Source organism: Scyliorhinus canicula, chromosome 10, assembly GCF_902713615.1.
Source record: "Scyliorhinus canicula chromosome 10, sScyCan1.1, whole genome shotgun sequence".
NCBI lineage: Eukaryota > Metazoa > Chordata > Chondrichthyes > Carcharhiniformes > Scyliorhinidae > Scyliorhinus > Scyliorhinus canicula.
Window position 1 is genome coordinate 177,555,523 of NC_052155.1, and position 26,939 is coordinate 177,582,461.

Consider the following 26,939-nt stretch of genomic DNA (forward strand, 5'->3'; position numbering starts at 1 on the left):
TAATGCAGAGGACCTTTGTGTAAGATTATCAGGACAGGAACTTGAGCAGGCCTGTGGAATCTCAGAATCTCGAGCTGATCCTCCACATACCCTGCCTCCGCCTGATATTGAAATAGCCCCTCTGGTTCTGCCACTTGCTCATTTCCTGCGGGTGTGCCCTGCTGAGGCTCTTTTGCCTTCTCAAAGCAGACTTCACCGTCTGGTTCCATTGTGCAACGGAGCCCTGTTACCCCTGTGGGGAGCCACTTTGTTGGGTGTGTTGCCAGAAACCACCCTGAAGACCTCTCTCCAGTCCTCAAGTTCAGCATCCTGGTGGTCTGGTCAGTAACGATCCTGGAGGTCCTGTGACTTGGATGATGCTTCTTGTGTTGGTCAATGGTAATAGGGTCGTGGCGGGAAATTGTGATCCACATCTCGTCCCCCAGCAGCCATCCTGACACCTTCCTGGAAAAATAATGAGAAAGTGGTCAACTGCCAGTGGATAAATAGGCCATGGTAGCTGCCTACACAAGCTTGTATTATCAATTTCTGTGATCTGACACTGCCTGGACATCAATGGAGGGCTGGCCTTTTCTGCTCATAAAGGCTGGGTGCCGTGAGGCCAACATGTGTAGAGTCACTGGACACGAGGGGAACCAGATGCAAACCCCTGAGCTCCCTCATCCTGACTGTTGAGGGTAAAGGAGAAGCTGATAAGTCATCATCTCTAAGCTGCTCAATGCAGTTATGTGGACTCTGCAGACTGCAAGATGCAGCTGAAATTCTCTGCAACAGGTTGGCAGGAAGGACAGAGTGCTCTGGTGATTTTGACAACCCCCTCCAGCAAGTCATTTCTTGGAGGTTGCAGAAATCTCCAAGGGCCAGCCAGGAAAAGTGCTTCAATGATATACTGCTCCAAGGACAGATTCCTAACAGTAACACCTGGACTGTGTCCTGTGTCTGCGTATGGCCCCACCCAACCCTCCTCCTGGTAGCTTTGGGAATGGCAGCACAGTGATTAGCGATTTGCACTAATGACCTGGAGGTATCAGTTCAAACCCCACAAGGGCAGCTGGGGAGTTTGGATTCAGTTACATTTATAATAATAATCACTTACTGTCACAAGTAGGCTTCAATGAAGTTACTGTGAAAAGCCTCGAGTCGCCACATTCCGGCGCCCGTCCGGGGAATTGAACCCGCGCTGCTGGCCTTGTTCTGCATTACAAGCCAGCTGTTTAGCCCACTGTGCTAAACCAGCCCCATATAGGGCCTAGTGACAACCAGATATCCAACAATGTTTTACAGCCGGTCTAGCACTTTTGAAGTTTAGCCGCTGTTGTGAGACAGGAAACACAGCAATGAATTGTACCAGTAAACTCCACAAACACCAAGATGATAATCTGTTTTTGTGATGTTGGTTGACACATAAACAATGATCAGGTCACTGCGGATAACTCCCTCTTCTTCTTAAAAATAGTGTCATGGGATCTTTTAGAACCACCTGAGAGGACAGAAGGGGGCCTCGATTTAACATTTCATCTGAAAGGTGACCCCTCCAATATTGCAACGCCCCCCCCCCCCCCCCCCCCCCCCCCTCACTACCGTACTAAGGTGTCAGGCCAGATGGTTACATTCAGAGATAGTTTACTGGGATGAAATTTAATGCCTCACCTGGAAGTGAGGTCTGAGGTGGGGAGGGGGCTTTTGATTGAGCTGTAGGGTGGGGGCCCCTATGCCTCCCCTCCTCCACCTACTTACATCCGGACTGGGATGGCTTGTGGGTGGTTATTACAATCACGAGGGGTCCCGAAATGGTAAGAACAATTTGTTTTGTTTTGAAGCACAGCAAAGCCGGAAAGTGGCGGAGAGCATGGCTGTTCCCCGCCGGGAACATCCGACGATGCCAGATCCATTCTGGGCCGGCTTTTACCCGGGTGAGATTAACATGCCTCGCTGGTGGGCCTCCCCACCTCAGTGAGGGAGCTCACATTCCACTAGCCACTCAGGGAGATCAATTGGGTCATGCCTATGGGTTTCGTGGGGTTTACAACAGTGGCCATCCCGCTTGGATGCCAATTGAGGCCCTTAAGGGGAAAATCAATGGAATGGGCGAATAAGAGCTTCATTCCCACTATCACTGCTGTGGTTGTCTGCGCCATCCTGGGAGGCAGACCCTCGTTCAAGGACACTCAGTGAGTGCCTCATCGAGAGGCTCAGCAGTGAGACGCGAGGTGCCTGCTGGGAGCCACTCCCTTGCCCATTCCTCTCACCCCACTCTCCCCCCCCCCACCCCCCATCACTGGGGACCCTCCCTCCCCATGTTCCCCTTCCCCTGGGTCAGAATCCTAGAACTCTTACCCCGACAGCACTGTGGGTTGACCACATCACACAGACAGCAGCGGTTCGAAAGGTCAGCTCACCCTCATCAGGGATGTGGCAGTACATTTCTAACATTCATTCTGGGGATGTGGGCATCATTGGCACTGTCAGCATTCTTTTACCCATCCCTAATTGCCCTTTGAGACGATGGTGCTGAGCCACCTTCTTGACCGGCTGCAGCCTTCGTGGTGATGGTGAAGATGCACCCACAGTAATTTTTATCCTTCAATGGTGACAGGGACAAACACATTTGCTGTGTCTCTGGATTCACATTGAGGCCAGACCTGGTCGGGAGGCAGATTTCCTCCTGTGATGGACCTCAGTGAGCCAGATACTTTGTTTCATGGTCATTACGAATGCGATTAGCATTTTAATCCTTTCTATCTAAATAAAATTGGCAATAACAAAGCAGATAAAAGCTTACTGAGAGTCAGTAGAGAGAAAACAAAATGACTTAGAAACTGGAAACTCTCCTGACAGTCGGCTCAGACGTCACAATGATCCAATTAACTGCACAATCAGTGGCCTTTTAAGTAAGGGTCAGAGAGACTGATTGCACAAAGTTTTAGTTGCAGGCTGAGCAGTGGGCAGGACTTCTGTGCTATTGGGTTTAAAATGGTGTCAGGTTGCTAATTGCGCCATGGGAGGTGTAGAAGCAGAAAAGAGAGAGTTCTGGAGCTTAGAGCCGACACCACTGATTGTAGTCACCGGTGGTGGAGTGTTGAATCCTGGGAAATGCGCAAGAGGCCAGAGGTGGAGAAACGCAGAGAATTGGGATGTAGGATTCCATAGCATATTTAACACAGAAACAGGCCATTTGGCCCAACCAGCCCATGACAGTATTCATGCAATACTCGCGCCTCCTCCCAATTTTACTAATCTAAACCTCTCATTGTAATCCTCTATTGCGTGCTCCCTCAGATGCCTGTCTATTTTCCTCTTCAATCCATCCACACTATTGGCACCAACCACTCCTTGTGGAGGCGAGATCCACATCCTCACCACTCTTCGGGTAAAGATGTTTACCCTGAATTCCCTATTGGATTTCTTGGTGACTGTCTTGCGTTGATGGTCTCTAGTTCTGGTCTACCCAGCAAGAGGAAACATTGGCCGGGATTTTGCCCCCCCCCCCGCCCCCGGGGCCGGACCCCGAGTGAGGGGTGCAGCAGGCCAGCCAAGAGCCCATTGACATTCGGCAGGAGCGGAAAATCCGGGCGGGAGGCAGGGCTGGAAAATCCCACACAGTCCCTCGACATTCACTCCACAAAAACCTTTGATCATTTAAAAGACCTTGGGTCACCCTCGGCCTTCTTTTGTCAAGAGAAATGACCCAGCCCTTCAATCCTTTCCTGCTATGTATGCCCACCCATTTCTGGTGTCATCCTTGTGAATCCTCCCTGCAGCCTCTCCAGTGCCCCTATGTCCTCTGTATAATCGGGAATGCACTGTCTGGAAGTGTGGTGAGAAGGTCCAATCGAGGCATTCAAGAGGGCATTGGATGATTATTTGAATGGAAACAATGTGCAGGGGTACAGGAAAAAGGCAGGAAAATGGCACTAAGTCACGATGCTCGTTTGGCGAGCCGGTGCAGACATGATGGCCCGAATGGCCTTCTTCTGATGCTGTGCCAATTCCGCGATTTATAATACGGCGACCAGAGCCGCACGCAGTACTCTAAAGATGATCTAACCAAGGTTCAGTCTAGGTTTAGCATAACATTTTAATTCCTTTCCACGGGAAACACAACACAAGACTTGTAGGCCTGGAGGAGGTTACTGAAGTGATTTGGGGTGAGGCCATATGTAGGCATTTCAAAACAAGGATGAAAATGTTAAAATTGTATGGAATCTCGTTTCTACGGCTAATCTTTGAACCCTCCTGTAAAAATGTTTCACATTCATAAATAATTGCTGTTAAGTTCTGAGTGCAAGGTTATCACTGAAAACACCCTTGAGCAATTGCAACTTCAGCAACTATAGTTGTTTCACTGAGCTGGCAGTGCAATGTAATCATGCAGTGTTATTTATGGATAGTGGGTGCGTATCACTATACACCACTGCCCAAGCACTTAACAGTCTTTGGCCCCTTCGCACAATGAGTAAGTACACCACTCGGCAGCATCTTAGAAGAGGAGAGTTTGAAGGGCATGTTCCTGCAGTACAGAACGAGACTGCATAGCACTTATGTTCCTCAAGCTTCAGAACAAAATCTGCCTGCGGGGGTACTGGGCGGCCATCCAAGGTTATTTAGTGAGGGCAGCCCACTTCCACTGCACTAGAACCCTGAGAAGAAGTGTTTTGTCATCAAATCTAACAGGCAAAGTAAAACAGAATTTAATAATGAGCCAACATTAGCATAGTGCCAAGTTCAGGCCAACTCAACCAGATTTGTTGGATTCAATTCATATTCCTTCCTCTGTTCCTGGACGGGACTTTTCTCATTAGCGCTGGAAATGCACTTAAATTGTTCTGTAAGCTGCTCTGCTGAAAATGTTCTCAAACCTGTTAAGTGTTCTGTAACCAGTAACCCAACACTTTTCCTCAACGAACCTTCGTGGTGGCCTCTGGGAAGCTACTTTTGTAGCAAATGAAAGGGTTAAAGGCAGCCATTTTGTGACCTTAATCACACAATTTGATATCGGAGATTAAGTGCACAAAAAACACGGTTTAGCTAAGATATTCCTGTTCGTAGTAAAGCAGAGGAAATGCCAGCTTAGCTTTCATGGACATAGGTGACTTACTCCTCCCAATAATGTAAGCCTTCTGAAATTTGTATTGTATTCCATTGCTCCCAACACTTGTAGGGCTAAAGGCCCACAACCAAAGTGAAGGAAGCACCACCTCAAGGCTCTCATGGCAATCATCAGAATAAACCCCTTATGTGGACGAGTCAGGAGTAATAAAGAAGGACTTGAATTTATAAAGCACCTGTCACAACATCCCAAAGCATATTGCGACCAGCGAAGCTCTTTTTCAAGTGTAGCCACTGCTGTAATGTGGTAAACGTGACAGTTTTCTGTACACAGCAAAGTTCCATAAACAGCATGAAACCCTCAGAATGGCCTCCACCAATTTCAACTTGTCAGTCTGCTCCACCCTCTTCCGATGAGCCCGAATCGAGATAAGCTCCCCTTTTACCACCGCCTTCAGTGCCTCCCACAGGTTGGAGGCCGAAACCTCCCCCGTCTTATTCTGCTCCACAGGCCACCCTCACCATTTCGCAAACCCCCTTCTCCGCCAATGGCCCCACATCCAACTTCCACTCTGGCCGCTGGTCACCCTCCTTCGCCACCCACAAGTCCACCCAATGCAGCGCATGGTCCAACGCCACAATTGCCGAATACTCCGATCCAGCCATACTCGCCATCAGCACCTTATCCAAGACAAAGAAACTAATCAGGGAGTACACCCAGTGCACGTGCGGGAAATACAAGAACTCCTTCGCCCTCGGCCTCTCAAAACACCATGGGTCCGCTCCCCCCCCCCATGCCTTCCATAAACCCAACAGCTCCCTTGCCATGGCCAAACATTCAGGGACCTAGGGCATAACCGGTCCAAACTAGGGCCCAGCACCATATGAACCACCCCCACCCCCACCCCCCACCCACCACCACCACCACCACCATAACCAGCTGGTGCGTGTCCAGGTCAGGAATCTTTGCTAAAGCCCAACTCAGAAATTCCACATTGTCCCAATTTGGGGCATAAACATTCACCAGCACCAACGGCGCCCCCTCCAACTTCCCACTCACCATCACAAACCTGCCCCCGGGGTCAGTCACAATACTTCCCATCAACACCGCCACTCCCTTTGTCTTCATATCCAACCCTGAATGCCCCACCCAGCCCTTCCTCAGCCTCACCTGGTCCTCCAATTTCAAGTGCGCCTCCTGAAGAAACACAACATCCGCCTTCAAACCCCTTAAATACGTGAAAATGCGAGACCTTTCAAACGGGCCGTTCAAACCACGAACGTGCCATGTAATCTCGCCGCCACCCCCTACATCCCGCCAATTAGCCATCGCCCCTCTTTAACTAACTCCCCCAGGTCCATGCCTCGCTCACCCTCGGGCCCTCCCCAAGATGTCCACTGCCATCTCTCCTTAGCCAATTGCACCACATCAACACCACCCACATCAGCATCACCCCCTCCCCCCCCCCACTCTCCTCCTTCTCCCCATAAACAAAGAAAAAGAAAACCCAACTACTCCCCCATCCCCCACTCCCTCCACAGATCCACCCCTCACTTCACTCCCATTAACTAGCCAACCAGCTAGTGGTTAGCACTGCTATCTCACGGCGCTGGGGACGAGGGTTCGATCCTGCCCCAGGTCACTGTCTGTGTGGAGTTTGCACATTCTCACCATGTCTGCATGAGTCTCACTCCCACAACCAAAAGATATGCAGATTAGGTGGATTGGCCATGCTAAATTGCCCCTTAATTGGAAAAAAGATTTGGGTACTCTAAATTTATTTTTTTTAAACTAGCCAACCAGCTAGCATGGTTTGGATTTAGATTGAATGTGGGTTTGTTGTAACCTGTACCGAAGCACAGTGAAAATTATTGTTCTTCGTACAGTCCAGACAGATCATTCCATGCATGAAAAAACATAGGATATGCATCCATACACAATGAAAATACACAGACATAGACAACGGGTGAAGCATACAGAGTGTAGTACTACTCATAGAGAAGATGTGTAGAGTGAGCAGTTTAGTCCATAAGAGGGTCATTCAGGAGTCTGGTAACAGCGGGGAAGATGCTGTTTATGAATCTGTTAATGTGTGTTCTCAGACTTTTGCATCTCCTGCCCGATGGAAGAGGTTGGCAGAGAAAATAACCCAGTTGGGAGGGGTCTTTGTTTATGCTGCCCGCTTTCCCAAGGCAGCAATAGGTGTAGATGGAGTCAACGGATGAAAGGTGGGTTCACGTGGTGGACTGGGCGGTGTTCACAACTCTCTGTACTTTCTTACAGTCTCGGGCCGAGCAGTTGCCATACCAGGCTGTACTGCAGCCAGATACGATGCTTTCTATGCTGCAGCTATAAAAATTGGTGAGAGTCAATGTGGACCTGCTGAATTTCCTTAGTTTCCTGAGGCAGTATAGGTGCTGTTGTTCTTTCTTGGTCGTAGCGTTGACGTGGGTGGACCAGGACAGATTGTTGGTGATGTGCACACCTCGGAATTTATTTGAAGCTGTCAACTATCTCCACCTCAGCACCATTGATGCAGACAGGGGTGTGTACGACACGTCGCTTCCTGAAGTCAATGACCAGCTCCTTAGGTTTGAGCGAGAGATTGTTGTTGTTACACCACGTCACTAAGTCCTCTATCTCCCTCCCTGCTGGAGGCCCCCATTTATGGCCACCACCTCCCCCCTACCTGCCCCCCCCCCACCTGCCCCCCCCCCCACCCCCCACCCCCCAGCCACCCTTCACCCGCAATCCCCAAGAACAGTAAAACACATTTGCCCACTCTGCACCCAAAGACAGTAAATACAAGTACACACCCACATTCTCCACATTGGCACCACCAAAATTCAATGTCCTCACACCCCTCCCAGTCCATGGTCTCTCATAAATACACTCGCCCCTCTGGCGTACCAAAATAGAATTCTTGGTTCCGGTGCGGACCCACAGACGAGCAGGATACAACACCCCAAACTTCGCTCCTTCCCTGTAGAGGGCAGCCTTGATCCGATTAAACCCTGCCTGCCGATTGGCCAACTCCCCACCCAAGTCCTGGTAAATCCTCAGCATGTTTCCTTCCCAGGTGCATTTTCTCATCTCCTTGCCCACCTCAGAATCTGCTTATCGAGAAAAAGTTGCAATCACACCAGGCTGCCCTTGGCTGCTTCCCCAACCTCCTGCCTCCTCAACCCACCGTGCGCCTGATCCGCCTTGCGGGGGGGGGGGGGGGGGGGGGGGGGGTCAAAGACCCCCTCCCCCACCAACATCTCGAACATATTCATGTGTTTTGTGGCCTGCGTTCTCTCAATCCCTTCAGGCAGCCCCACAATCTGGAGATTCTGCTTCCTGGAGCGATTCTCCAGGTCCTCCACCTTCTCCCTCAGCCACTTCTGAACCTCTGCCACGAGCACCATCTATATCTCCAGCGAGGCCAGCCGGTCCTTATGTTCCACTACCGACTCCTCCACATTCTGGAGTGCCAGACTCTACACCTCCAGCCTCGGTCCACTCTCCCAATAGCTGGACTGAGCGGCTCCACCACCTTAGCCCAGGTCCTCCGAGGCCTCCTGCCTCTGCTGGTGGAATCTAGCATTCAAAAAGCCCATCAGTCATTCAGTAGATCAGTGGGTGGGCAATGACTCCCAGAACCCTCCGCCATCTTTCCCTTTTGTCGCACTTCGAAAAACCTCCCAGCCAGACTGCTGTCCCTTGCTCCTTACACTCCTCCTGTGATAAGCCATAAACCGGCCCCACCTGAGGAGCACTTCTACCTCTGAGAGCTCATGCACCTCACACCAGCAAACACCCCCTAAACCGGTGAGAAAGGACCAAACAATTCCACCTCGAACGGGAGGCACCAAATGTGCAACCACTCACTCCATGGCCAGCACCGGAAGTCAGCAAAATCATATTTACACTGTATTTAATGTGACTGTGGTAGGCTATATTTAGGGTACCGCGGTACCTAGGTGGGATGTACCTTATACTGTAGTATGGGTGGTAGAACCTGCCTGCTGGTTCCACCCAGCAGGCGGAGCATAAGAGTCTGTGTTTCACCCACAGCAGTCATTCTGTATCGGAGCTGCTGGGGTAACTACTTGTTCATTAAAGCCTTCAATTGGACTGCAATCTCGCTTCAGTAGTGATTGATCGTGCATCAGTGACTTTCCTAACAAGTAGGTAACTATAGTCCACAAAGGACCATAGAGATAGACAATGGGTTACTTATGGCTTGAACGGGGAGCCACTACAATGATGGAGCAAAATGAAAGGCTGTGATCTACCACAACCAGTCCAGGGATTGATCCTGCACCATTGGTATCCTTCTGCATCATAGTCTAACTATCTAACCAACCGAGTTAAACAACCTCCAGTACAGGTGCCTATAAGAACAGGGCAAAAGAAGAGATATTCTTTACCTGAAGGTCTCTGATACGACTTGCTTGGCAGCTGACATAACGCCTCGAGGTTGTGCAGACTGCTGAATCATTGCCATGGGTGACAGCAAGGTTGACAACCTCTGGTCATCCCAGTTCAGCCTGTGAAAATGGTGTCCCTGAAATCAACACAAACGCTGGGAAGCCAACCCTGGGGCTTTGGATTCCACTTTCCCCGTGCAACAACACAACCCCTCTGTGGAAAGAACTTGTGGAGCCAGAGTCGGGCTCCTCCCTCAGCAGAAGAGTCACCAAGCCTGATGCGTATCATCCTCGATTTCGGGGAACGCCACCGCTGACAACATAGCAAGAACACGCCATCTTCTTGTGGTGATGTGCATCACTGTAAATACACAAGGGGTTAATGTAAATACACTTAGACCAAATAAACACTAGAGGGAGCTTCAGAGACATCATGACACACAGACATTCAACCAATAGGTCAGTAAGATAGGACACGACCAATGGGCAGTCAAGACACACACAGAGGTGACACTACCACAAGGGGGCTACCCATATAAAAGGACAGGGCACACATGATCTTTCTCTTTCCATAGGCGACACTCAGAGAGACAGGGGCAGATCAGGGAAGCATCACACCCACCGCATGGATTAGAGCAGACTGGTTAGCTAGATATAGTTACTATAGTTACATTAGCAAGAGAGTCGAACTCAAGTAGGAGAATTGTTAACGGTTCAATAAATGTGTTAAAGCTATCTCCAAGTCTGAACCTTCCTTTGTCAGAGTGTACATCAAGGAAGCAGCTTATGCTACGTCAAGAAGCCTAACACGACACTCCTTATATCACAAGTTGTGATTGAATAGCCATTGCAAGTATAATGTTATAATGACCTGAATTTGTATCACAAATAGAGAGCTCTGCACAAGCAAGAATTGGATAACTGGTCAGTAAAGACAGATCACAGTTCTTAGTCACTGAGATGGTGAATTAGTCATTAATCCAGCCTTACATGCCTCATTTGGTAGTTGTATTGTCAACTACCATTATCTCTTAGTCTCGCAAGTAAGCTTCAAATCCATAAAAGCTGACAGCTCAAAATGTCAGGAATCTGTGTGAGATGCAGTGGGACTCAGCTCGTCCTGATTTATGGTACAAATGTTTCCAACGTTTTTTACTGCCTGGGAGAAACCTAAAATAGACGACAGCTCAGTTTGCAGCAGTGATGGATTTAGAAATTACTGATAAAAACATTGATGGTGCAATATTTATTTTCAGAGGGAAGGTACAAGTTTCCAAACAGTTTGATTGTTAACACTTTCCATGGTCCAAGGTGTAATTTTGACTTTCAAGTGAAAATTAATTTATCCTGGACGCTTTACAAGGATTTTACAGATGTGAATGAAAGGACCTTAATTTTTTTGTCTTCACAGCATGGGCAATCCTGTTGAAGCAGGTCGACTGCGCATTGTGATTCCATCCTACAAAGTGAAGGTCAAAACTTACTCCAAGTAGTTGCTCATAGTATAGTACACAAGGAGGCCATTTGGCCCATCGTGCCTGTGCCAGCTCTGTCCTTTCTTCCTAGCCCTGCAAAATATTCCTGCTCAGGTATAGCAACATTGGGTAAGTGGGTTACAGGAGTGTGGGTCGAGGGTGGTGCCAGCAGCACGGAGCTGGTGACTTACCCTGGCTGGCATGGAGGGTTGTCCATCATCGCCCAGTACTGCCGGGTTGGGGGTGGGGAGGGGGGGTGGGTGATGGGTGTGGGGATTGTGGGATGGGGTGGTGCCAGGGGCACAGAGGTGGTGACCCACCCGGGCCGCCCTGAGGAGTTTGTGCAGCTTCTTTCTGCACTGCTGCCCGGTCCTTGCGGTGGGGCCCACGGTGCTCATGGCCTCTGCCATCTCCACCCAGGCTCGGTTGACGTCGGCGAGTGGTGACAGCCTCCTTCCCACCCTTGGAGCGTAAAATTTAATGGATGTGATTCCGCCCAGGAACCCGCCCCGCCCAAACCCAGATGCAATTTGATGCCTGGGTGGGCAGGGCTTTGGCTGGTAAACCCCTCCATTCACCTATGAAGGCCCTTAAGTGGCCCCTTAATGTTCCATAATTGGCATCAGTAATTTACAGTTTTCGCTAAACATGCCCTGTTGAAAGTTACTATTGAATCTGCTTCCACCAATTTCATTGCTGTGTATTTCAAACACGGGGGAAGGGCGTCCAGAGCTTTGAGCATGTTCTGCTGTTCAATTTGGTTCTAACGCATTCGAGCCTCATCTCCACTAACCTGCCTTTGATTCGCATCCCTTACCTCAATGGTTTCAACAACACATCTATTGTCTTTTGATAGGAATTCTAGGTTTGAACCTAGGTATGAAGAAGTGATTCCTAATTTAGGATGGCCTAGGATTTTAAAATGACCTCTTTTTCTGAATATCACTTCTGCAGCGACTCCATCAAATCCTTTTTACCGAGATTAGATCAGACCTCTCTTAACCCAAGGGAATATAATCCAAGTTCATGCAACTATGTAATGGTTTCAATGCAAGATCACTAAATCCAGGTGCATTTATTTGACATCTTACCTCCGATATATCTGTCAATGAGTATGTTCAAGGCAGAGATAGATAGATTTCTAGATATTAAAGATATCAAGGGGGTTGAGCGGGAATATGCTGTTGAGGTAGAACATCAGCCATGATCTTGTTGAATGACGGAGCAAGTTCGAGGGGCTGAATGGTCTGCTCCTGCTCCTATTTCCTAGGTTCCTATAATAATGTTGATTTGTGACTGAAGCTTTTTCCAACACATTGCTACAATAATCCTAACTGGCAGAACATGACAACCTGGCTCATTATTGTAACTGCCTGTATTCTAGACCCTGTGGCAGCCGAGAGGAACCCAGATTGCAGATATACTGATCTAACCTTTTTACATAAACATTGAATACGGGTAACTCAATATCATCAAAACAAAGCTTTCAAACCCCAGTTTTAAAATGTCACACTCACTCATTAATCAAGCTTTTCCTCTCCATAGATGCTAATCAATCTGCTATGCATCTCAAACATTTCCTGTTGGTGAAAGTGATAGGATCGTCAGTTGGTATAACCATATGGTTGACATAAATGGCAGCCAAGACTTGTGGGACTCCAGCCACTCGAAAGACGTTGGCACCCCATTTCTCTCTCTTTCTTTCCTTCTCTCTCTCCCTCTCTCTCTCTCACACACACACACACTCTCTCTGCCTTGGGTCCATATGAAAGGAGATCCTTCCAGTAACCAATCCAGCAATGACTTACTGACTGGCTGATGTGCCTACTGTCACCAGGGATCAAATGGGAGCATGAGGGTGTTTAATGATAAGTACTGTTGTTGCCTGTCCAACCACAAGCAAGGCTGTGTCCCTGGTGAAAAGAGACTTCAAGCCACATTCCAGCACCTGGGACATCTGACAGGGGAAAAAACCCACTGTCGAGCAGAAACATTACTTGGGACCTACATATCTGTAAGACTCTGTGGCAGGGTCTATACCTGCCTGCGTAAGGGTGCAATCTCTTACATCCATCCGTTAGTCCTCCACAAAGCACAGGATCCTCAGAGAGATTTTTTTAGGGTGGAATTTAGTGTTTGAGCTTGGGGTCCCATCCCATTAGTTGGAGAATCGGTGAGAAGCCGGTGTCGTTTTTCTGCAGGAGGCAATTATAATGTGAGCAGGCACTTGCCTGGACAGCGTCAGGCTTCAAATTAAGTCCCCAAGTGGCATGAAAGTCCCACCCTCAAAAGCTGCTGGTCAATCATAAGCCGGTAGCTCCTCTATTATCAGCACTGCCACCGGGAGGGATGGCTGATCACTGGGACCGTCACCAGGGATCAATGTTGGATCCCTGGAAAGAGGTAAGTGGGAACGGATGGTTTACGGGGGAAGGGTTGGGGTTTACGGGGATGGGGTTGCTGGCTATGCGGGGGAGGGGGAATGGTTGCAAGGGCAGGCTGTTGGCTGTCAGCGGCTTCTGCACCTTCCCAATGCCAGGTCCCTCATCAGGCACTGAATGCATCCCCCCCCCCCCCCCCACCCAAGCAGACCACCGCAATCCTGATAGATGGGCGGCTTTCTGGAAACTTTTGGAGGGCTGTGTAATCCCTGAGACGCTGTTAAATCCCAGTGAGCTCAGGGATAATTCGTCTTAAGGTTTTCTTTTTTTATTCTTTTACGGGATGTGGGCATCGCTGGCAAAGCCAGCATTTGTTGCCCATCCCTAATTGTTCCTGAACTGAGTGGGTTGCTTGGGCATTTAAGAGTCAACCACAATACTATTGATCTAGAGCAGGGGTGGGCAAACTTTTCCGTGCAAGGGCCACATTCAGAAATTCACAATCCACAAAGGGCCGCATAGTATATTAAGTAAAATAATTACTTCACCCGGTTATGATTCTGGGCGCCTCATATAGAACATAGAACAGTACAGCACAGAACAGGCCCTTCGGCCCTCGACGTTGTGCCGAGCAATGATCACCCTACTCAAGTCAACGTATCCACCCTATACCAGTAAGTAACCCAACAGCCCCCCCCCCCCCCCCCCCCCATTAACCTTAAAAAAAAATTTAAAAAAAAAAAAAAAATGTTTTTTTTTTTAATGACTTGGTGGGCCGCAGAAATACCTTTGGCGGGCCGAATGCGGCCCGCGGGCCGTAGTTTGCCCACCCCTGATCTAGAGTCACATGTAGACCAGGTGAGGATAGAAGGTTGCCTTCCCAAAGGACATTAGTGAACCTGATGTGTTTTTACAACAATTGATGATAATTGTCATGGTCACCATTACTGAGACAGACTTTATTAATTTAATTTAAATTCCACCAATGCTGCGGTGGGATTTGGCCCACGTCCCCAGAGCATTAACCTGGGCCTCTGGATTACTAGTTCAGTGACACGTGGCTGGCACGGTAGCACAGTGGTTAGCACTGTTGCTTCATAGCTCCAGGGTCCCAGGTTCGATTCCTGGCTTGGGTCACTGTCTGTGTGGAGTTTTTAAAAATAAATTTAGAGTGCCAAATTCATTTTTTCCAATTAAGGGGCAATTTAGCGTGTTCAATCCACCTGCCTTGCACATCTTTGGGTTGTGGGGGCGAAACCCATGGAAACACGGGGAGAATGTGCAAACTTCACGGACAGTGACCCAGAGCCGGGATCGAACCTGGGACCTTGGCGCCGTGAGACTGCAGTGCTGCCCACATCTGTGCGGAGTTTCCACGTTCTCCCCATGTCTGCGTGGGTTTCCTCCGGGTGCTCTGGTTTCCTCCCACAGTCCAAAGATGTGCAGGTTAGGTGGATTGGCCATGCTAAATTTCCCCTTCGTGTCCAAATAGGTTTGATGGGTTGTGGGGATAGGGTGGAGGTGTGGGCTTAGTTAGGGTGCTCGTTCCAAGGGCTGGTGCAGACGTGATGGGCCGAATGACCTCCTTCTGCACTGTAAATTCTATGATGAACACAACACCACCATCTCCCCAAAGTGGCTCGTTAACAAGCTGCAAGCAGGCTGGTTTCCTGCATCGGCCCATTCCTGACGTTCAGTAAATGTAGGACTGTTTTCCCACTTCCGTGATTCAGACATGCGGCCACAGCACAAATCCCCCCCATCCAGCCCATTGTCCTGATCTCTCCAGGACACTCCACTAAATTCTGTCCATGAAGCCACAATGTGGAACTCTCTTTAAATCTTCTCATTCACTCCCATTACCTTTGATGCACTTGTCCCCATTAAAACCATTATATTCTGTTACCCCAATCATTGGACCTATTGTAGCCTCCACTTCTACACCCCTACGTTCAAAGGATACAGACTTTAATGTTTGTGGCGGACAATTGATTTAGTCACACGTTGCCAGATCAGTATCAGATCCTGCCGAAACTATTCACTATTGCAGGATTATCTTCAAATACAAAGCTAACGCTTGGCATCTCTGATCCACTATAAAATGTCTTCCTAAACCTTTGCCCCAGCTCCCTCCATCATTACCTCCAACAGCAAATGTGAGGAGCAGGTGACTACCTTATTAAGATTGAGATCAACTATTCAGTTTTTTCTTCCCTCCCTTCCTCTCGCCCACCAAGCCAAATGTCCCCCAAGGTTCCCTTTGACTCTAGCCCCGAACTCACATCTTTTTCTAGTTTCTCTCCTATCCCCCTTCAGGCTATCTCCAAGCTCAGCTTGACCACGAGTCCCACAACTCTCTCCCGCCTGTAATGTCCTTTATGGAAATCTGCCATCCTTAGCCAGTCTGCTTTACATGTGACTCCAGATCCACTGCAATGTGGTTGACTCTTAAATGCCCTCTGAGATGGTCTAATGAGCCATTCAGTTCAAGGGAAAATTAGGATAGGAAAATCATGCTGGCCCAGCCAGTGACACCCACAACCCAAGAATGAATATTAAAAAAACTTCCCCCAAAACTGCTGACCACTCAACTATCCTTCCTGACCTCCATGTCTGCTGATATTGTGAATGGTTCCCTCTCATTAAGTACTGTTCCCTCTCCCCTTCAAATCTGCCATCATTCCCCCTTGACCTATGATCCTTAGCTATGATCCCATTTCCCTTTTCTCTCCAAATGTTTGGTTGCCACCCAAATCCATGCCCACCTTTCCCGTGACTCCATGTTTGAACCCTCCATCAGGTTTCCACCCCACCACTTGATGAAACAACTCTTATCGAAGTCACAAATGTAACTGTGGCTGTGGTAAACTTTCCCTCCTTGCCCTTCTGCAGTCCTTGAGACAGTTCTTCGCGCCATCTTGCACCAAAGTCTCTCCTCCATTGCTCAGCTGAACTGCACTTGTCTGATTCCATTTCTTCTTTTTTGAGAAAATATTTCATTCCAAATGTAAACAATAACAACAAAACCACGTTCCAACAAAACAGTTTGTACATTTTTCCCCTTTGACTCCTCCCCCCGCGACAAACCGTTCCTCAAATATGGTCATGAATGGCCTCCACCGTACCTCAAAGCCCTCTTCCGATTCCCTAAAAGCAAACTTGATATTTTCCAACTGGAGAAACTCATACAGATCCCCCAGCCAGGCCGGAACTCCCAGAGGCGTGTCCGACCTCCAATTCAAAAGAATCCATGGCCGGGTCTGATTCCATTTTGATGGAAGTCAATGAAACTTGTGCATTGGCTGCTCTTACCACACCCACAAATTAACCTCTGGAGTCCCTCAAAGATCTATCTTTGGATGCCATCCTATTTCACATCCCCATGCTGCCCCTCATTGGCATCACTCAAAAACACAATGCCAGCTTTCACCACTACACTGTTAACAGTCAATTCCTACCCCATTACCACCTCTCTCGACCCCTCCCCACCACTGCCTCTTGTTCGATTGAGAGAGTCAAGGGTTATGTGGGGCAGGCAGGAAAGTGGAGTCAAGGCCACAATCAGATCACCAATGATCGTATTGAATGGCAGAATAGGCTCTTGGGATCGAATGTCCTATTCCTCCTTCGGGAATTCCTCTCCAGGAATTGAAAATCAATGTCCAGGAACACTGCTGTGTGCGACCCTGGAGAAAAATCATTGGGACATGAAAACAATTATTTTTACTTCATTTTCTTTGAATATTTCTCTTGAAATGAAATGAAATGAGAATGAAAATCGCTCATTGTCACAAGTAGGCTTCAAATTAAGTTACTGTGAAATGCCCCTAGTCGCCACATTCTGGCACCTGTTCGGGGAGGCTGGTACGGGAATTGAACTGTGCTGTTGGCCTGCCTTGGTCTGCTTCAAAATCCAGTGATTTAGCCCTGTGCTAAACCAGCCCCTATCTTTACCAGATATCAAAATACTGAAAATGGGGGAAAAGAGCGGGCTGACAGGCAATTAGATAATGAGCCTTTTTGCTTTCCAGTTGGTGTTGCAAGGCACGACATCACAAGGATAGATGTGTTGGCCAACAAATGACTGGAGTGCATGGGCAAGTCATGTGATGACACCTCCAGGAATATATTAAATCTCAGTTGGCAACACTACTCATGCTCCTAATTCTTAATGTTCTTCGGTGCCTCAGCTGCCTAGGCCTGAAGTTCTGCAATTCCTTCCCGAAACCTCTCCACCTCTTTCCACCTCCTTTAAGATGCTCCTTAAAATATACAACTTTGACCAAGCTTTTGCAGCCCTGTCCTAATAGCCTCTTATGTGACCCGGTGTCAAATGCTGTTTGATTGGGCACCTCACCAGCACCGTGGGACTTTAAAAAATAAAATTTAGAATATCCAATTCATTTTTTCCAATTAAGGGCAATTTAGCGTGGCCAATCCACCTAACCTGCACATCTTTGGGTTGTGGGGGTGAAACCCACGCAGACACGGGGAGAATGTGCAAACTCCTCACAGTGACCCAGGGCCGGGATTCGAACCCGGGTCCTCGGCGCCGTAGGCAGCAATGCTAACCACTGTGCCACCGTGCCGCCCACCGTGGGACGTTTAACCACTTTGGAGTGGTTATGTCAATGTAAGTTGTTGTTGTGTTGCATACAGAGCCAGTACGACAAATTTCAGAGGCAACAAATGGTGCGAAACTGGTTGGCGCATTTGTCCATTTAAACCTGATGGTCTGAAACTCAGTAACTCATAACTATACATTTATATTTCAAAATGTATTCTTTTATGGGACATTTAAAATTTAGAGTACCCCAATATTTTTTTCCCAATTAAGGGGCAATTTAGCGTGGCCAATTCACCTATCCTGCACATATTTGGGTTGTGGGGGTGAGACCCACGCAGACACGGGGAGAATGTGCAAACTCCACACGGACCGTGTCCCGGCGCTGGGATTGAACCCGGGTCCTCAGCGCCGTGAGGCAGCAGTGCTAACCACTGCCACCGTGCCACCCCTATGGGACATGGGCATCCCGAATTGCCCTTGACGAGGCCGTCAAGAGTCAACCGCATTGTTGTGTATCTGTGGAGTCACATGTCGACCAGACCGGGTAAGGATGGCAGATTTCCTTCCCAAACGGGAATTTGTGAACCAGGTGGGTTTTTACACAACAATCATTGGACTTTTAATTCCAGTCTTTGATCTTTACACATCTCTGTCCATCTCTACACTGACCCTGGCTCTGGATCACATGCCTTATTGGGACCCTGTGTAGCAGTACTGCACTCAGTTCCACATTAACCCTTTATGTACCAGATCCTATTACCACAACACAGCGTCAGGGTCCCAAGTTCAATTGCCTCTTGGGTCACTGTCTAGGCGGAGTCTGCACGTTCTCCCCGTGCCTCCGTGGGTTTTCACCGGATGCTCCGGTTTCCACCCACAAGTCCCGAAAGACGTGCTGTTAGTGAATTGGACATTCTGAATTCTCCCTCTGCTTGCCCGAACAGGCGCCGGAATGTGGCGACTAGGAGCTTTCTACAGTAACTTCATTGCAGGGTTAAAGTAAGCCTACTTGTGCCAATAAAAGATTACAACAGGAGGGAAATTGCAAAGGGCATTCAGTGGAGCAATTCTTCCCTCCAGTTAATTTGCCAGATCCCGGGAGACAGCCAGAAACTGGGCGTTCCTGATAAGAAAAAAATCCAGACTGTGGTGTGGCAGAAAAGAAGGATGTAGGTTTGATTTCCTCACTGCGTGACATTTTAGTCTCTATTCCATCAGTGGAGAAAATCACTGGCTTGGTTGTTATTGCAAGCCTCCCTGTGGCTTGGCGAAGTACAGCAATGGAAGCAACTTGGAAGCTGCATAATTTTGTGAATACAACATTGTGTAAAATACATTAGTGATTAGCATAGGCGGTGACATTACTGAACTAGTTATCCAGAGGCTCCGTGGACCAGAGCTCAAATCTCATCACAGCAGCTGGGGGAATTTAAATTCGGTTTATTAGTAAATCTATTATAAAATGCAGATCTCAGTAATAATGACCCTGAAACTATCATCAAAAAAGCCACCCAGTCCACGAATACCCTTCACAGGAGGAAATCGGCCATCCTGACCCAGTCTGGCCCTCATGTGACTCCAGATGCGCAGTCACATGGTTAACCCTGAACGACCCTCTGAAATGGCCTAGCCAGCCACTTAGCGGAATCAAACCGTGACAGAAAATTCCATTGTGGGCACAGTCACGTCGCGGGGACTGCAGCGGTTCAAGTAGGTGGCTGACCACAGTCGTCTCAAAAGGCAATCAGGGATGGGAAATAAATGCTGACCTTGTGACACGCCCATGCCAAGAATCAATAACATAGGAAACATTGGAATTAGGAGCAGCAGTAGGCAATTCAGCCATTCGAGCCTGCTCCGCCATTCAATCAGATCATGGCTGATCTCTTCCTGGTCTCAAATCCACCTGAGAGAAATTGAAATCTATTGCGCCTATATTTTAGTTGGACTCAGCAATTTCACACCTCAGCAAAATCATCACTAAAACCTGTTAGTGTAAGACAACGGGAACTGTTAACCACTAAAGATCGAATAATAATTTTTATTATTGTCACAAGTAGGCTCAAATTAACACTGCAATGAAGTTACTGTGAAAAGCCCCTAGTTGCCACATTCCAGCGCCTGTTCGGGTACACTGAGAGAGATTCCAGAATGTCCAATTCACCTAACATGCACGTCTCTCGGGACTTGTGGGAGGAAACTGGAGCACCCGGAGGAAACCCACGCAGACACGGGGAGAATGTGCAGACTCCGCACAGACAGTGACCCAAGCCGGGAATCGAACCTGGGACCTTAGCGCTGTGAAGCAACTGTGCTAACCAGTGTGCTATCTAAGGGTAATGATAAACTTTGGATTACGGCCATTGCTCATAAACCAAGCATGGCTGGCATGGGACATTTGGGAGGCCTTTAATGTCAGGTGAAAGAACGGCACACACAGGCAGAGAGAACATGTGCTCTGGTACAAGCCTGCTCAGTTAGCCAATACTGGGATTATTTCTTCAACTGGGTTTTTGGTGCAGGATCTTCCTGAGATTAATAAAAACTGGCAATTTTCTGATGTACTGACGATAATTCTTAAAACTAAAAATTTAGTTCTGTCGCTCTTGACCTCCGTGACTTTCAGGTACACAGGACACCCTGCGAATGCTGGCTCCCTAACTCCTGACATTGTGTGAAAGGTTTACGGTTTTACTGAGCTGGGAAAGAGCCAGGTTCAGGCCCCTATCCAGCCTGGGTTAGTTCTCAGCTGGGATGCCTGCGGGAGCTCTGATTGGCATTATAGTGTTTTAAAGAGGGGAGAAGTAGCAATTGGGTTCCCATTACTTAACAGAATCAAGTAACCATTTAGAGTCACAGAGTCATTTACGGTGCAGATTGAGGCCATTCAGCCCGTTGAGTCTTTGCTGGGTCACTCTGGCACAATCCAGCCAATCTCAATCCCCCGATCCTTGTAGCCCTGACAAGTTTATTTTCTTGCACTGTCCATGAAGTTTCCTTTCAGAGTCATTGATTGTTTTCTTCTCCACCACCTTGGTGGGCAGCGAGGTTCCGGGTCCACTCGCTGTGCAAAAAATGTTCCTCCACGCACACCCCCGCTGCTTCTCTTTGCCCAAGACGTTAAATCTGTCGCCCTTCGTCCTTGCACCATCAGCACCTGGCAAGAGTTTTTGCTGGTCTACCTTTTCTGCACTCCTAACAAGTCTCCCCCGGATCTCCTTTGCGCCAGCGAGAACAACCCCAACTTTTCCAGTCTAAACTTGTAACAGGGCAGCACGGTGGCCTAGTGGTTAGCACAACCGCCTCACGGCGCTGAGGTCCCAGGTTCGATCCCGGCTCTGGGTCACTGTCCGTGTGGAGTTTGCACGTTCTCCCCGTGTCTGCGTGGGTTTCGCCCCCACAACCCAAAAATGTGCAGAGTAGGTGGATTGGCCACACTAAATTGCCCCTTAATAGAAAAAATAATTGGGTAATCTAAATTTATAAAAAAAAACTTGTAACTAAAAATGAAAATCGCTTATTGTCACAAGTAGGCTTCAAATGAAGTTACTGTGAAAAGCCCCTAGTCGCCACATTCTGGCGCCTGTTCAGGGAGGCTGGTACGGAATTGAACCCGCGCTGCTGGCGTGCCTTGGTCTGCTTTAAAAGCCAGCAAATTAGCCCTGTGCTAAAACCGCTTAAACCTGCAGCCATTGCTAGAAAGAATAGGTTGTGGGGGTGGGAACAGGCTGGGGGGGGGGGGGGGGGGGGGGGGGGGGGGGTTTGAATTTCACACTATCCGGGGTACAGGGGTAACTAAATTTAGGCAGAGTTTATAATGGGTGACGGATCCACTTTTGACCGCTTTGAATCCCCGGCCTGATTTTTATTCCGTCACCCCCTGCCATCGCCTATGATTGCTTGGGCATCAGAGGAGGAGGGGAACCTGCTAATGTTCTGGGGACAGGGGTTCAATTCCCACCCCAGCAGCTGGTGGAATCTAAATTCAATTAATTAAAAAAAAATCTGGAATCGCGAGCGAGTCACTACGATGGTGGCGCCGACGGCTATCATCCTTACCTGTGGTGACTCCAGATCCACAGCAATGTGGTCAACTCCTACGTGTCCTCTGCAATCGGCCGCTCAGTTTAAGGGAAACGAGGGATGGGCAACAAATGCTGGCCTTGTAACGCACTGCGAAAGGATAAAAACAAAAGGCTGGTTTACTGGTGTGGATCTGTCCTCCAGCAGGGCCGTCTGCGGCTATAAGAGGAGGTGGGGGTGGTTGGGGGGGAAATTGGAGGGGTGGGGAAAATTCAACACACAAGGCTAACCTCAATGATTGTTTTTAACAAGTCAGTCCAAAGAATGGGCAATTAAAACAAAAGACAAGGAAAGCTCCGCCTGGCACAGTGCCAGTATTTGAAAAGCAACCCAGTGGGAGTCTAATCCCGTCATCTGACTTTCAGCTCCCATTACCAGGAACTGTGCAATGCCTGACCAAGCACCCAACTAACAATCACCTTTCCAGGCAGCAAGCCATTTGCCTTCAATTTCCTGGAGAACCTAACCTGCGCTATTTATCTGATTTTGTGGCATTATGTCGGTGCTGTTAGATGTGGCTTCCAGAGCCTTCAGAGTCACGGTTCTGGGATAGTAATTATTAACTGAAAACGTGAGCTGTGTATTATCATAGAGTCGTCACAACACAAACGGAGGCCGTTTGGCCCACCTAGCCCATGCCCGCTCTCTGCAGGACAATCCGGTTAGTCCCATTCTGCTGCTCAGAGTCCAAATCCCTGCACCTTTTTTTTCCTTTGAAATACCCATCCAACTTTCTTTTGAAAGCATTGGTCCCTGCTTGCACCACCCTCTAGGAGAGCGAGTTCTCAAGGGGTGCGGCAGTGGAGGGGGTGGGGCGGTGGATGGAGGAATGGAGGGGGCAAGGTGGTAGGAGGCGGGAGAAGAGAGGGGGGAGGGTGGAAAAGCGGGAAGGGGGGGATGATCTCAGAGTTGCGGTTGTAGACAGGGTTAGAGGGGTACCAACAGCAAAGGCAGAGGGGTGTCGCTGAGCAGGTCCTTCCCCCTTCCCAATGTCAGGTCCGTCAATTAAACACAAGTTCCTTTGAACACAAGTTTCCTATGCAACCACTTTAAATGGGAATTAATTGCCTACTTAAGGGCCCTAGCTGGTGACGGGGCAGGAAGGACGTCCTATCGAGTCTGCATCAACCCTCTGAAAGAGCACCCTATCCAGGCCCCGCCCCACCCTATTCCCGTAGCCCAGATACTAAGGGGCAATTTAGCATGGCCAATCCACCTAACCTACGCATCTTTGGACTGTGGAAGGAAACTGGAGCACCCGGAGGAAACCCACGCAGACACGGAGAGAACGTGCAAACTCCGCACAGTCAACCAAGGCTGGAATTGAACCCGGGTCCCTGGCGCTGGGAGGCAGCAGTGCTAACCACTTTGCCACCGTGCCGCCTTCCTACCATGGACGTAACTGGGCAGAGGCGGGAAGGTGGTGGGGTTCCCACCTTAATTAAATGCCCCAATGCCACCAAACTCGGCATGTGAGAGGACATTAAATTCCGCCCTGTGCTTTTCAATAAATAAGTATGAATGTAAATACATCAGGCCCAATGTATCAATTTGGTTCTCCTGGGGGAGAGCCTGCCCACTAGAAATTCCTATCGGAAAAACAATGAGACGTGGAGCTGGAATTGCCTGTTAAACGTGGCTGATGGTCCAGGCCCCCCATCAACACAGTGGACCCGAGAATCTATGGAACTTGACAGAGGAATGTGCATGGACCATGAATGGGAAATAATTACCGTTACAACGCAATCACAGTACAGTCTAGCCCCCATATCCTCCACAATTAACCTCCATAGGCCTCCAGTACTGAGGGAATTTTTGATTAAATAATAAACCATGGTCTCACCTGCCTAATCAGATAGATTCCAAAAAACAGCAATGCTTTTTCCATGTGTCTTGCCCAATATTCATCCCATAACCAACACTTGGCCAAAAAGAGACTGGGGTAGAAATCGGAGTTAAAATGGGGGCAACATGGAGAAATTCAGCAGTAAGGTAACCCACGCCTAATCAATAGATGTGTTCAGGGCATCGCCAAAATCATTGGGACCATTTTGCATGCATCTCTTGGTGGCTGCCCAAAACAGGTGTTAGGCTCCTTACAAAACTAACCTAAAGGCTCTCTTGTTAAAATTGATTGGAGTCTTTTCGATAAAATTAGAGTACCCAATTATTTTTTCCAAATAAGGGGCAATTTAGCGTGGCCAATCCACGTAGCCTGCACATCTTTTTTGGGTTGTGAGTGTTGTAGTGTTCTTTGTGTTGCTTACGGTTGGAGTAGTGTCCACAAAGACCACAAAATAGCTTCACTTAAAGCTATACATTTATTAACACTACTAATGTGGATTCGACACGTACTCCTGAAGAATACACAGTTGATTAATAACATTTAAACGACACATCTACACCTCATCTCACTACTGATATAAACTATGATCTGCTCTCAGTTACACTATCTGTACTTCAGACTCTCGCTAGCTAACTCCTGCACACACTCTCCCACAAGGCTTAGCATCACTGCCTTGTATAGTTGTAACTGTAGCTCCCTCTGGTGGCTACTCCAGACACTTCAATAACCCTTGTAGTTCTTGCAGTTATGATAATACCACAGGGGTGAAACCCACGCAGACAAGGGGAGAATGTGCAAACTCCACACGGACAGTGACCCAGGGCTGGGATCGAACCTGGGTCTTCAGCAGCGTAGGCAGCAGTGCTAACCACTGCGTCACCGTGCCGTCCCATTAAAATTGATTGGTGATGGATGGGCGGATAGGGCAGAGCCAAGACTGCTCCACTTAGGATTCCTCAGCGGCCCCAGGGGTTAGCAGCAAACAGTCACTTTTTTTTTAGTAGGCTACTAGACCTTGTGGTGGATAATTGGAAAGGCAAATCACTGGCTGTAGATTTTGTAATCCTAACAATGCAGATAAAGTTGCAAGGGGGCAAATAGTGAGGCGGACCTCGCTGGCATCATTGTGGGCCTTGGTCAAGGTAGAGGAGCTTGTGTGGTCATGGTGTGAACAAACCTGAAAGGGGCTAATACAGGTGACACTGATTCCTGCAGGGTTGTGGCCATGCACTCCATGGTTGACTGCAGAGTTTTAATGTCGTGTGTGAGAAAGCCGTCAAGTTTGGCAGTGGACTCCGCCACACTCTGACATGTTGCAGTATTTCCCTGCCAAGCACTTCAGTGCATTCAGCAATTGTTGGTGCTCAGAAATCTATCACACTTTCACACAAAGAGCAGTGGAAACCTGGAACTTACTTCTTCCAAAAGGCTGTGGATGCCGGGGGGTGGGGGGGGGGGGGGGGGTCAATTGGAACTTTCCCAAGACTGAGTTTAATAGATTTTTGTTAAGTAATGGTTCATACGGTGTGGGCTGATTTTTTTCTCCTTGCTCCTCCAGGGGTGGGGAAGCTTACCCGTACTTGTATAAAAGATCAGCCAGTATGGAACCGACCGTCAGGGAACGAATACCTGGTGGGGTTCAGCTAGGGCTCATGTAAATACTGGTTGGTTTAAATAAATGTCTTTTACTCACTGTGGACTCCCCGTTACCAGCTAAACAAAGGATATGGAACAGAAATGGATGAATGGAGTTGTGATATGGATCCAACTGAATGGGTGGAGAGGCTCGAAGTGCTGACTGGCCTAACTCTGTGATGTGTTGGGTAAGCTGGGTCTGCGAGGACTGCGTTTACCATAGCAGTGAGAGAGACAGGCTTCCAACACTTGGAGAAATGCAACTCTATTTTATTAACTCTTAACTATTAAACATGCTTTAACTGTGGGTTGACACTATGCTGAGTTGACTGGAGACCTGAGGCTAATCTGACCAGACTATCTTACTACCACATGGCGGATGTTCCAGTTGTTGCTCACGGGCTCTGGCTGTCTCAGAGGCTGGATCCCAAGAGAGCGGGAAAACTAGTGCCCTCTGGCTTTATAGTGGCCGTGTCCTGCCTGGTGATTGGCTGCTGTGTTCTGTGTGTTCATTGGTCATCCTGTGTGTCAATCAATGTCTGTCTGTGCACCATCATTTACTTGTGTGTGTATTATGACACTGCTGCTACGTTCTCATGTATCAATCTTTCTTTAAAGGCCTCTGAAGTTAGCAACTCTCGCCTCTTCAGCAGGGCTGGGCTCAAGGAGCCTTCTTCCCTGACTGTCTTCTGGGCCGTCCATGACAGCTCCAGCTGCTCTTGCTCACTCATGGTTGGTTGATTCTCACAGCATTGACCCCTTCAAACTCACCCACTGAAGTCCAGTCCGGTGCTGAACGTTCTCCTGGTGCTTTGCAAGGTAAGAACATGCATTGGCTCACTTTCTGGACGGTTCGCTTCGTCAGCCCCTCTGAAACGATGGGGTCATCTAACTGAGATAGGTTAAGACAAGGGTTAAGATGCAAACACAAGGATAAACACTGACAGATGAGAGGGTTGTCGTGTTCAGTGTGGAATGCGTGACTGACGGAGTTAGAAAGAGAAAAGGAAGGGAAAATGTGCAAACAACCTGTGGTGCGGAAACTCCAGCCTCATCACCTCCATGACCATTGTATTTTTTTAATTCACTTAGGTTGATGTGGGCATCGCTGGCTCAGCCTGCAGTTATTGCCATTCCATAGTCGCCCTTGAGTCTGCCAATGGTGGAGACCTTTTCCATTGGCATCAATGTTTGACACATGGCAGGATCGCCTCCTGCTGGCATGTGAGCCACCTGAGGCATATGCCAAAAAACTTTTGAAAATTCATTAAAACTATGAATCACCTGAACCTTGGGACAGTTTTTGGTGATACAGTGTAAAGTCACCATTTACCATGAGCACCGACGCTGCGGTGTTCAATGCGAAGGTCCGACACAGCCACCTATCCAGAATAGCCAACAACAGGCAGTAATTGCAAGTTGTTTCTGTTCTCCCAATGGTTTGCCTTCACGGTGCTAAACTTCGTAGCTCTCTCTCTGTTTTACTT

At 48.5% G+C, this 26,939-nt stretch overlaps 1 long non-coding RNA gene across 2 annotated transcripts; it reads right to left on the reverse strand.

Moving 5' to 3' along the window:
* Positions 1–9,201: 9,201 nt before the first annotated feature.
* On the reverse strand, positions 9,202–26,462 carry LOC119972971. 2 transcript variants are annotated; one of them, XR_005462205.1, is made up of 4 exons: positions 26,224–26,462; positions 21,948–22,061; positions 12,458–12,520; positions 9,202–9,826 (listed from the first exon to the last, which is right to left on the reverse strand). It is a non-coding gene; the product is annotated as an uncharacterized LOC119972971 (long non-coding RNA). The 2 variants fall into 2 exon arrangements; XR_005462206.1 differs by lacking the exon at positions 12,458–12,520.
* Between the last annotated feature and the right edge of the window lie 477 nt (positions 26,463–26,939).